The 12,319-nt window shown below is 43.0% G+C and overlaps 1 long non-coding RNA gene across 1 annotated transcript; it reads right to left on the bottom strand.

The window, feature by feature from the left end:
- Nucleotides 1-2,080: 2,080 nt before the first annotated feature.
- On the bottom strand, nucleotides 2,081-7,709 carry LOC109321629. Its single transcript, XR_002104116.1, has 2 exons — nucleotides 4,800-7,709; nucleotides 2,081-3,481 (listed from the first exon to the last, which is right to left on the bottom strand). It is a non-coding gene; the product is annotated as an uncharacterized LOC109321629 (long non-coding RNA).
- Between the last annotated feature and the right edge of the window lie 4,610 nt (nucleotides 7,710-12,319).

The following is a 12,319-nucleotide window of genomic DNA, read 5'->3' on the forward strand; positions in this document are numbered from 1 at the left end:
TGTGCAATTAATCAGTTAATTGCATAACATATTTAATATGTAACAGGGGCCTTTGTGGTTTCATGACTACAAACTCCCTTTGGCAGTGTGCTCTTTGATTTATCCAAACTCTCAGAGCCAGAATTATCCTCATGGCCATCAACTAGCTCATGAATTGAACATAGATTGTTGTTGTTGGTTTCCCCATAAACATTACATCAGATGTGAACTTCTCATCCCCATCTTCCAAGTGCCTCACACATCTACTTCTGATTTGACTTAAATCATGCATCTGTGAAATGTTCCCTCCCTAGTATTGATAAATAACATTGGAATTAACTGTTTTTTAAATTCAGATTATACACTTTAAGCCCTTTATAAAGCCCATTGAGAAGTTATTGGGAATCTTAATAGTTACTTCAGTGGTCTTTGGATCAGTTCCTTTATGCATTCGACAGTATGGTGTGAAGAATTTTTTTTCCACATTTCACTTTGTATTACCATTTCCCCCCTGAGTTACACCATAGCAAAGGAGAAAGAAATATATTTTCTCTCTGAATTTGTGAAGCTGCCATATTCTCTCCATATGCATTCTTAGAAGACATAAAAAAAATCAATTGTAAAACTACAAAAATCAAGAGGAGTTAAAGCAGAAGATGCAGCACGCCAAATGGCTTCTAATTTTTTTTTTTTACTTGGGTATTTCAAGAAGACAATAGGACATTAAACATCTTTACTTCACTGGCAAAAGTACCCAATATTTTTATAACTGTAGCGATTAAAGGACATAGCACCAAACAGATAAAATTGAGAAATGTAGGGGGTCAGTCTTTTTTGGCCAAGTGTCTTTTTCCTATCTAGGTCTAGATATGTGCATCAAAGAAGGGCAAAATAGATTGTGAATGAAAATCCAAAATTTCCATGCTTCTTGTCTTGTTAAATATGAGTTATTTTGTTAAACATTATAAAGGTTATCCTGACTATTATGTTGGCAATTAAAACACTTAATTGCTAGCATAATATTTATTTTAAATAAATGCATTTTAATGTGAATCAATATTTCCATAAGGCTCCCCAAATATGGTGTTGGAAGTAATGGTTAGGCAAAAGCCCTTTGTTCTGAAGGGCAGAATTAAAATGTTTCTTTACAGTTTTGTGAAGAAACTTGAACATACATTCAACTCAACTACATGAGGAAATAATCTGGTACTTTGAGCTCATAAAACTGGTTCTGGAATAAAAGAAAATAGCACTGATCAGTGAATTCCCAGAAAATTAGTTCTAGCAGAGATATGAATTACAAAGCTAACATATGTAGGCTTCTTCAAAAAAATAATATAATGTGCTTTAGAGCAAGTGTGTTTGAAGAAATCCAAACTTAAGGCCAATTAAAAGCTAAAATAAAAGACCATATATCTTGACCAAGTATTGCAGTTTGTCAGTTACATGTTTAGAAACAAATTGGTCTCAGTTTTTGTTAAGAATCTGAAACATGGCCTAGTTTAACTGTGGCATTTCTGTTTACTCAATTGGAAACACATAACCTTGACTTATGGGTATGTACAGTTGGTTGAATACAGCTACAAGTCACTTCACTGCTACATTCAAGAAATGATAAGAAAATATACATGCTGAATAAAATGTTGTTCTTGTTTACTCACTTCCAGAAGTCTAGTTGCAGGTACAAGAGGTAATGTTTGAGCAGGCCTTGGGCAGCATGTACCATGTAGTGGTAACTATAGTCTAACTACTAAATTCAGGTACTATTCTACATTTTTGTGAAAGGTATATGAGGCTTCTTACTTCAATGAACACTGCTCATTAAAAAACCTCATTCAAGATTCTGCATTGTAAGTATTTTCTAACAAGTTTTTTTCAAATCCTCTCTTCATCTATGACCATTATTTTAAGATTAGCAAGTGCAGGCAGGGGATTTGGTACCATTTGCACCATAATGAAAGATTTGGCCTTTAACCAGAGGCATTCTTAGACTTGTTGTCAAGCATTTTGGATAAAGATTAGATAAGAGACTGATTATCCTACAAAACTGTCATGCTCACACAAGGACTAAAATATACAAATGGGACAAATCAGTTTTACATAATTTTGACTGCTAGAGATGTCAGATTTTTATTACAATGCATTTTGTAAAGAGAAAATGATGACATTTAAGAAACATGAACAAAAGTTTATACAAGCTGTTGCAGTCTCTCATATGCATGTTTTTTTAGTTTGTTGGCAAATCAGCTGACTGGTAACTAGTACAGCTTTTCTAAATAAGACCTCTGTGCCCTACAGGCAAAAGATGTTTCCTTTTGACTGTAATTAATTTTTTCATTGGTGTTTGAGATTAGCTGAATACTGCTGATATGTCCCTGATGCAAGTACAGAAGGATGGCTTTGTGTCTTTGGCTATAGTGCCTTCTTTGATTTAACGAAAAAGAAGCATAAACTCCCTTTTCAATATATGATTTGAATGCCCACAAACTGAGTTTGAATGAGTCACAGCTATAACAGTATACATATACAGCAAAGCACAACTGTTTGTGATTAAGAAACAAATTACACATGCTTTTTGTAAAATTAATTAAAAGATGATCATATCTGCTTTCATTTTTAGCATTTTGAAAAATACTTTTAGGTTTCCATATATGTCAGTTAAAAATGATCATAATACAGGCCTAGCTAGAAACCTGAGTTCTAGATCATATTCATCAGTGGGTTGCTTTAGTTTTGGGCAAGTTCCTTTAACATTCTTTCCTCAGTTTTTAATTCAAGTGAAATGGGAAGGAATGTAATATTTGTTAAGGATATTAATTGGTCACGTTAAAGTGGAAATACTATGGCTCTTGCAGGCAGAATGAATGGTTAGGAGGGTGGCCTCACTCACTAGCACAGTGAGGGGTGGGCACAAGACTGGCAGCCAAGACACCTGTCATCTCTGGTGCAGATCCTTATAGTTACTCTTCTTGCCTCCCTCAACACTAACTGCTGCAGCAGTACCAGTTAGTGGAGGCAGTAGCATCCTTGCAGCAACACTGGGATTTTTTCATTTAGTTTTCTAAAGCAGACAGAAGAGGTCTCTCTGCTTCATCTGCAAGTATGCATAATAAACTTAAATAATATTATTTTCCATACTTGCAAATAATGATGAGAACACATCAGATTTTCAATCAAAATATTATACAAGGACCTGACAGTGCCATCAAAATTTCTGTTGTTAATAACTTTGCCAGACTTCAGCCATGGGGACTAAAATTTTTATGCCCTATTTCAGTTAGAAGAATGCAGCTGCTTCTGAGAGAAAACATGGGGGAGGAGATAAAATGACAAAACAGAAACTGACGGGAGAGCCAAAGGGGAAAACATTGTTTTAGGAAGAATGGCCGGTATGTGTTCTTTCTTGTAGGCCTCTGGTTATTCTCTTGATCTCTGTAATCCTTTTGGTGTCCATTTCTGCTTGCTTGTTGTATTTCTTTCTTGTGGGGTGGATCACAAGCCACTGTTGATAGGATGTCAGAGTTTAACTCCCCGCCCCAAACACACACACACACACACACACACACACACACACACACACACACACACACACACACACACACACTGGATGGAGAGAGATATACAATTTATTAGGTTAGGAGATAAGGAAGAACTTGCTGACTACACGAGTGGTTAAGCATTGGAATAGGCCACCTAGAGAAGATGTGGAATCTCCATCCCTGGAAAACTTTATGGGCAGGATGGATAAATACTTGACTGGCATGGTTTAGTCAGGGAGAATCCTGCCTTGAGCAGAGGGTTGCACTAATGACCTTGTGAGGTCCCTTCCAGCCTACTTTCCTATGATCATTCGCTCGCTCTCCCTATATATATATATATATATATATATATATATATATGTAGCATGTATATAAATCGACCAATCTATTGATCTATATATGTATATATGTCTATCTAGATATTGATCTGTTCAGCTATCTATATCCATTCTGTAGACACACATACATACCTGCTTTATGGGAAGCTATGTATCTGTTATGAAGGTACTGAACTGTGCTAACTCGAAACATTTGTGATAGGATCACTGACATATCTACTGGATCCAATTATTATACTTGTTTGATAATATGTCTAATAATGTATGTTTATTGTTTGAAGGGTTTTTTGTATGGCTTGGTCCATGTTTCTCCTGAATCCTTTGCTAATGGCTCCCCACCTGTATATTGTTGCTTCTAGTCTAAGTTGACATTGGTCATGCTTAACATTCTGATAAGTCAATGGGCTGGCAACTAAAACACTGAAGATGAGTGATACAGGGTTTCAGACTGTGGGGTCAATCATGACATTAATTACTGAGTATTGGGTTTATTTTTTATTGCATGATGCTATTGCTCCTTTCAGTAAATCATGTCAGGAGAATTTTGTGCATCAGAATGAGGGTGGAATACTTGAACTGAAAACTGACTTTTGATTGAATACACCTGTCCAAAAGTGTAAGTTGTTAGTTTTCTTCTAATTCTTTTATTATCATATCCCCTTTCTTCAAGTTAGATTAATGCATACTTTCTTTTTCTTCTCTTGTCCTTTAAGAGCTTCTTATTTTTCTGTTTGCCCTCTTCCATCTTTAGCCTCCAATCTAAAGATCCTTTTTACGTTAGAGAATATCATCTTATTTCTTGAACTCTCAAAGCCCTCAAATCACAATGGGTGACAGTTTATTTGCCTAAAATAGGCATGCTTATAACTGTCGGGGAGGAGTGGTCATCCTCTACCGCCTCCCCGCGGCGGGGTCGCTTACCGGTCACCCAGGGTCTGCTCACCGGGTGTTGGGCGTTCACACGTGCTTGCCTCGCCTGCCGTGACTTTGATGATATTAGAGTTGGTTCTGGTGTTCTGGCGCGTGTTGTCCAGTTAGAAGACTCCTCAGTGTCTGCGTGTCCTGCGTTGCTGAGGGCTCCGCCACCCCTACACCCTCACCCGTTCCACCGGGTGGTGGCCGCCTATCCGGCTCAGCCACTAAGATTATCCAGAAAGAAAACATATAGATTAATGCAAAATATTATGGCCAGGGGTTCCATGCGTGCAGCGACGGCTTCAGCCTTCAGCCGCCAACCTCCTACGTTCCCTGTATGCCATGGCATCTAACCCTTTGCTAGCTCCCGACTAGCTCTGTTAGGGACCTTGGTAGGTTCCTCAAGTTACAGTTGGGCTCCCTGCGGCCATTCTGTCCCTATTGCTGGAGCTATGGCACTTACAGACAACGAGTGCCCCTTATATTAGAGTCAATGCGGTACCCAGCTCCCGCTGGGTTACAGCCACTTCCGACCGGCGATATAACAGTTCACTATTTACCGGTTCCCTGGGGCTGGTCCACTCTTATAATACAATCAATGTGGCGCCTGGCTCCTGCAGGCTCCAGCCGTTCCCAGCCGACCGTATAATAAGTCAATCTCCCCCAGGCCATCCGCCCAGGCTCCAAGGACCCTGCTGGGGCTGGCCTCTCTGCCAAAGGCTTCTACCGCGCCAGAGGACCGCTCGCATCCACTGCCACAAGCTCTGCCGGATTTCAGGCTCCCTGCCGCCTGCTTCGGGTTCCACGTCCTCCTCTCTGGCCATCCCCGGCCTCTCTTTTATGTTGGCCTCATGGGCATCAGCCCCTCCTCTCCCCACATACCTGGGGAAGGTAAGTTCCCGCCCCGCCACTGAAACCGGCGGGTGGCTGATCAGCGGGGCTCCGTGTGGGCGTGGAGCTGTGGAGCCCGCCAGCTCCTTCTCTCCCTTACAATAACTGGCAGCCCATGGGCCAGATCTGGCCCCTGGAACTGTGTCATCCAGCCTGCCTGGCTCCCCACAGATTTGTTGGGAGACCTGGGGGCCTTGGCCCAAGTGCTAGATGAGGCACATAGGGCAGTGCAGAGCCCTGGAGACCAATCCTGACCACCCCAGTGCTGTTAGGCCCTCAGAACTGAATTCCATATGGACAGAGGCAGCATGGGCCTCATTTGGCCCGTGGACTAGCCCCATGTCATTTGTCTGGCCTGCAGGGCCAAAACCATGAACACCACTGGCATAAAAGCATAGCCTCTTAGCTTTGCTGTTGTGTGAGAGGATTGGCTGAAATATCTGAAGAAGCATTACACTATACATCCTGCTCACTGCTAGCCAATGGTATTAATATTCCTGTGTGTGATTTGCTTTTCTGTTTTTAATCAATGATGCCAGAACAATTAGGGATTTAGGATTAAACAATAATTACATAATATGCAGGAGAGGAGAGAGACAGCTGAAATAATCATGTCCCAGAAAACACACTTGCTAAAGTGTGCTAGAGGCAATATTTTTATTAGACCAACTAGACAGTTGCAAAAAAAATAAATTTCTTTATTTGCAAGGTTTTGGGCACACACACACTTCTTCAGACATAAGAGAATGCAGAGATTATATAATTTCTCCTAGCTAGAAATGAAAATGCGTATTGTACAGGAAGTAGTGTAATTTCTTTTGGTTGGAAAAGTTCATTTTATGCAAATTAGGCTTAGATAAGGGTTGGAGCAATCTGTTTACCTCAGAGTTGTCTGATGGCAAGCAGGATGTTGAATTATGCTTCTTTCTTGTTATGATGTTTCATATTTCACAGGAGAATTGGTGATGGAAAGGGTCTCCTGGGCAAGGAATTTCTGTTGTATTGAGGTTGCTCTGCAAGTATGCATAAAATGCATAAAAGTTTGCATAAAGTGAACTTTTCCAACCATGAGAAATTACACCAACTCTCTTGTACAGTATGAATTTTCATTTATACCTGGGAGACATTTTACAATCTTTGCATTCTGCTATACCTAAAGAAGGGTGCACATTCCCAAAAGCTGCAAATAAAGAATTTTTATTTGCAACTGTCTAGTTGGTCTAATAAAAATATTGCCTCTAGCACACTGCTTGCTTGTACTCTTAGACCAACACGGCTACAACCTTTATCCCTGAGACTTGATGAAGTGCAAATTCACTAGGAGCTAGATTCTATTCCACCCTTTAGGTGTTAGTGGACTTAGGCATCTAAGTATGAATCTATTACACCCTGCTTGTAAACAATAGCTCAGTCAGAAAGTTGGGAGTCCTCCTCTTCCTTGATCTGTTTGGGTTACTTACTCTTATGGTAAGATGATGGTCTGTCTAGAAAAATAGATACATTCCATAGATTCATGGACTTGAATAGGACACAATAGAATTGCATTTCAGCACTTAAGTCTTCAGATTCCTAACACATAGAATTTGGAAGTGATAGTCCATAACTGTTATAATCTCTCTTCTATTCAATATTTTCCCTGACATCCACTGTCATTGGTTTAGAGACACCAGAGAAAATATCCCCAGCTGTTCTGTTTAATAGCTTTTAATAGATCTATCATTCACAAATGTATCTAGTCTCTTTCTGACCTTGCTATACTATTTGTATCTACAACAGGGGAAGACAAAGTCTGGCCCACGGATCAGATCAGGATCATGGCAGACTCCACTTCCCAGCAGCCCCTCCCCACATCACTATATTCAGTTTCCCTGGAGACCCCAGAAGCAGGAGAGCCATGACAGCATGGGGCCAGCGTTTCCATGGAGACCAGCCCCAGCAACAATGGCAGGGTGTGCGGAAGGGCAGGGTGTTGCTTTGGGGCTGGGATCTTATGGCTATGACAATGTTGTCCGGAGCTGGGGCAGAGCTGCGATCAGCCACCTACATGTCCCAGGCAGGGGCATACAGGTGGTGGGTCACAGCTCTGCCCTGGCTCTGGACCATGCTGTCACCACTGCAAGATCCCAGCCCTGGCCCCAGGACAGCTCCCTGCCCTGCCACATGCCCTGCCAGCACTGCTGGGGCTGGTTTCCATAGAAACCCTAGCCCCACACTGTTATGGCACTGCCACTCCTGGAGTCTCCATGGAAACCAGTGGACCCTCCCTGTTAGTCCTCAGCAATGCCTGAGAACTAAAAGGGGGGTGTACAACCAGTGGAAAGGAGGAGCTATCACCAAGGAGGAGTACTTCTCCTCAGCTCATGAGTGTAGGAGGGCTAGTAGGAAGGCCAAGACAGAGACAGGAACTCAGGCTAGCATCCAGGATTAAGAACAACAAAAAGTCCTTTTTCAGTACATGGGGAGCAAGAAGAGGGCACCAGGCAATGTAGGGCCCCTGCAGGACGCAAATGATAATCTTGTGGCTATGCCAGACAAGAAAGCTGATATTTTTAACAGTTTCTTTGCCTCTGTTTTCTTGAACAGGGACCAGGACATCCCACCTACCAGAGGTTGGGACAGTCTTGAGGATAGCTCTGTCAGGCCTTCAGTCAGCACAGATGTAGTTAGGGATCTTCTGGAAGGACTACACATTTTTAAATCTGCAGGTCCAGATGCCCTCCACCCAAGGGTATTGAGGGAGTTGGCAGGTGTCATAGTGGAGCCCTTGGCTCATCTGTATGAGCATTTGTGGTCATCTGGCCAGGTGCCAGGGGATTGGAAACTGGCCAGCCATACCTTGGCATGCATCCAAAGATGCATCTCAAGCCGGTCCAGAGAGGTGATACTCCCCCTCTATGCGACTTTGGTCAGGCCGCAGTTGGAGTATTGCGTCCAGTACCAGGCGCCACACTTTAAAAAGGATGTGGCCAGCCTGGAGAGGGTTCAGAGGAGGGCCACCCACTTAGTGAAAGGGCAGCAGGACAGGCCCTATGAGGGACCTGAACTTATTCAGCCTCAGCAAGAGGAGACTGAGGGGGACCTGGTGGCTGCCTACAAACTCATCAGGGGAGTTCAACAGCAAATAGAAAGAGCCCTTTTCTTCCCAGCACCACCTGGGGTGACAAGAAACAATGGTAATACGCTGATGGAGAATAGTTTAGGTTAGAGATCAGAAGGAAATATTTTATATTTAGGGTGGCCAGTATCTGGAACCAACTTCCCAGGGAAGTGGTCGTCGCCCCTACCTTGGGCAACTTCAAGATGAGGTTGGATGATCACTGTACCCACCTGGCTTCGAACATCCCGTCACACGCTATGCATCCCTAAAAGTTTGGGGTTGTCCGCCTGTCCGTCCCTGTGGTTCCACTGAGTCGGTGTCTTTCACCTGGATAGTCTCTCCCCAATCTCACCTGCCACAATTTCAATCTTCTCCCAGTGGTGGGGTTTAACTATTGGCGTCTCTAATGCATAGGACCCCGGGAAAATGATCTTCTGTGAGGCTCTACCTTGCCCTTACACCCCATCTTGTTGAATCCTGACAATCTCTGGCCAAGCCCCTCCAATAGTTGAGGCTTCACACCCTTTTCCTAATAGACTATAGGAAAGTCAGGCTAAAGGCCCACTTGGCCCCCTTTCTCCTCACAGCCAACTGGCCCTGCCCATGGTTGTAAAGTACCTGGGCTCCTCACCTAACAACCCCTCCATAGGTGGGTAACAAAAAAAAACCACAAAAAGGATATCACCACTGAAGAAATAACAGATACTGAGGGATGGCCTCCGCCCCCTTTTTGCCTGCTCCTACAGACTGCCCTACTCTAACTGGCTGCGGCCTCTAAGACCCTTGACAAGCGTAGGCTGGGTCTGGGTCAACCTAATGTCTTCCACGTCCTCCGCTTCATTCTTTATCAATCCTGAGGATTCACTGGATCCCTGATGACCCCCCTCGGCACGTCTCCCCCATGTCTCCTGGTGAGGCAGCTCTATGTGGCTAGTGCCCGTCTTCCGTTGCCCTTCCCGCTGACTGTGCCCTTCAGCCTCTGCCTGGGGTACCTCCTTGAGGCTGTCCAAACCCTCTACGATCCCACCTGATCTGGTATTCTGGCTTCTGCTGACTCTTCTGACCCTATGCAGGCAACTCTGGGTCTCAAGCCTCTCCTGCTCTCTTCTGTCTCCAGGTCTCTGCTCAGCACTCTCGCCTCCTGCCTCACTGCCAGCGGCGTCCTCCTCATAAAGGGTCTTGCTCTCTCCTCCTGTGCTGCAGGATGCAAACCCCCCATGCTCCTCCCCTTCGCAGGGACTCCGGGAGAGATTCCCCTTCTGGTGCTCCAGCTGGTCTCTCCCCTTCTTTCTTGCCCGCGGCTCCTGTTATCTCCCCCGGCCAGCTCCTGCAGCTGACGTTATCAGCTGGCTGCAGCTGTATAAAGACATGGCTAACGAACCACTCAGGTCCAGCCACCATTTCCGGCTTTGCCGCGGTTCCAGCTAGAGATAAGAGTTTTTCTGTTTGCTGCTTGTTTTTTTCTTTTCCTTCCCTGAACATCTCCTGCTCCCAGGGTTCTCCCCAGGCTCCTCAGGGTTTTCCCCCTTGTTTCTCCCTGTGACAATCACCTGTCTGGAGTCTTGTGAATGCAGCATTCATTCCTGCCTATGGCGGGGTGTCAGGCTAGGTGGTCTGTTCAGGACCCTCCTGACCTTAGCTACTATGAAACTATGAAACTAGCCACAGCGATGTGGGCAGGGACTGCTGGGAAATTAAATCTGGCTACTGGCCAGATCTGCCATTTTGCCTACCCCCATCTACAACCTACCTCCTGGGGCAGTGAGTTCCATAAAATAAATATGCACTGTGTAAGAAAGTACTTGTTAGTTTTAAACCTGTGTTTTATTAATTTCAGTGGATGTGCCCCAGTTCTGGTATTCTGTGACTCGGTGAATCAGTTCTGTATTCAATTTGCCCATGCCCTCTGATTTTATAACCCACTATCATATCCCCCATCAGCCTTCTCCTTTCCAAACTGAAGAGTTGTAGCCTTTTTAGTCTTTCCTGGTATGGCAACTGCTCCATCCCCCTGATTATTTTGTCTGTCCTTCTCTGTGCCTTTTGTAATTCTACTATATCATTTTTGAGATGCAGAGACCAAAACTGCACACAATATTCAAGATGTGGGCATGCCATGGACTTGTATAGTGGCACGATGATATTCTCCATTTTGTTTTTGATATTCTCCATTCTTAATGATGCCCAATATTTTATCAGCTTTTTGGTCACTGCTGTACATTACACTGACATTTTTAGAGAACTGTCTACAGTGATTTGAATCTCTCTCTTGAGTTGTAACAACTAGGTTAGAGCCCAGCTGATTCTCCCCGTGTCCTCCTAGGTTAGAGCCCAGCTGATTCTTCCCATGTCCTCCTATGATGTTTTACTGATCTAAATGACAGGAAACACTGCTCCCTTTATTATTGCTTCAGGAGCTTCAGTGAAATATTCAGTCTTATTTTGAACAAGTTCTTTTCTTTCTCTACCTCCCCATCAAGTAGGAAATCTGAAATATGATTCAATATTACAAAGCAGATCTGAGTCTGCATAACATTTAGAAGCTATGTAATTATATAGCCAAGCATTATACTTTCTATAATTAATTCCATCTGCCATCATCTGGGTTACCCATGATTTAATTGAAAACCTAGTTTTTTGTCTTATTGAGACAGTTGCTATGCCATATCATACCCCTATACTGATGTCTTTGGCCCCTGTTGGACATAGCCCTCCTGCTTCTACACAGTGACCTAATGTATCCTTTTTCTCTTATCCTGAAGCTCCTTTTTAAGTAGTTTTGTGGCAAGCCATCAAAAAATGTATTTATAGACATATTACTGCTTTTGCCTCTGGAAGTGATGCAGTGCTAAATTATATTTACCAGAAACAAAACTTAAAACTGGTGATGAGGAATGTCTTGGGAAATTCTGGGTCCTTACCCACTTAGGTTAAGAACTCAGTAAGCTCCACAAGCAGAGGTCAGAATTTACCATGTTTTGCTTAGTACAGGCTTATTGGGAATCCAGTGAAAGAGTCAGCAAACTGTTGGTTTATAGACTGAAACAAGTAAACTAATCAAAATAAAATCACAGCTATTTTGGATAGGAAAAACAAAATATATATGACACAATTGACAATCAATGAACAACATAAGCAGTTTTATTCTAAGTTCCAGTTGTCTCATTTAATGATGCATGCAGCTGCTCTAGGAGGTTTAGCTGCTTTACAAGATTTCATCACATTTTTGAAGCTGCAGCTCTTCAGCTCTTTGAAAGAAGTCCTGGAATTAGCATAACTGGATCTGGAAATCAAATGCATGAAAATGATAAACCTTCAGTTGAACTCTTATTTTTAAAATTCTGAGATCTAAAAATTCTACCTCCCAAATACTTGAATATGTATACTGAAACCAGGAGTCAAATGCAGTCCCTCACATTTAAGGGGAGTGGTCATCCCCTAACCAGGTAAGGATACCACAGAGTATGGTAGCTATAGGCTGATCTACTTCAAACATGTTTTGTCAAAATACTTGCTGTAATGGCTTTGTGCAGAAGGCTTAGCAAGATCCTATCCCAAAT

The sequence above is a fragment of the Crocodylus porosus genome, unplaced genomic scaffold (assembly GCF_001723895.1).
Source record: "Crocodylus porosus isolate Cpor-Errol unplaced genomic scaffold, CroPor_comp1, whole genome shotgun sequence".
NCBI lineage: Eukaryota > Metazoa > Chordata > Crocodylia > Crocodylidae > Crocodylus > Crocodylus porosus.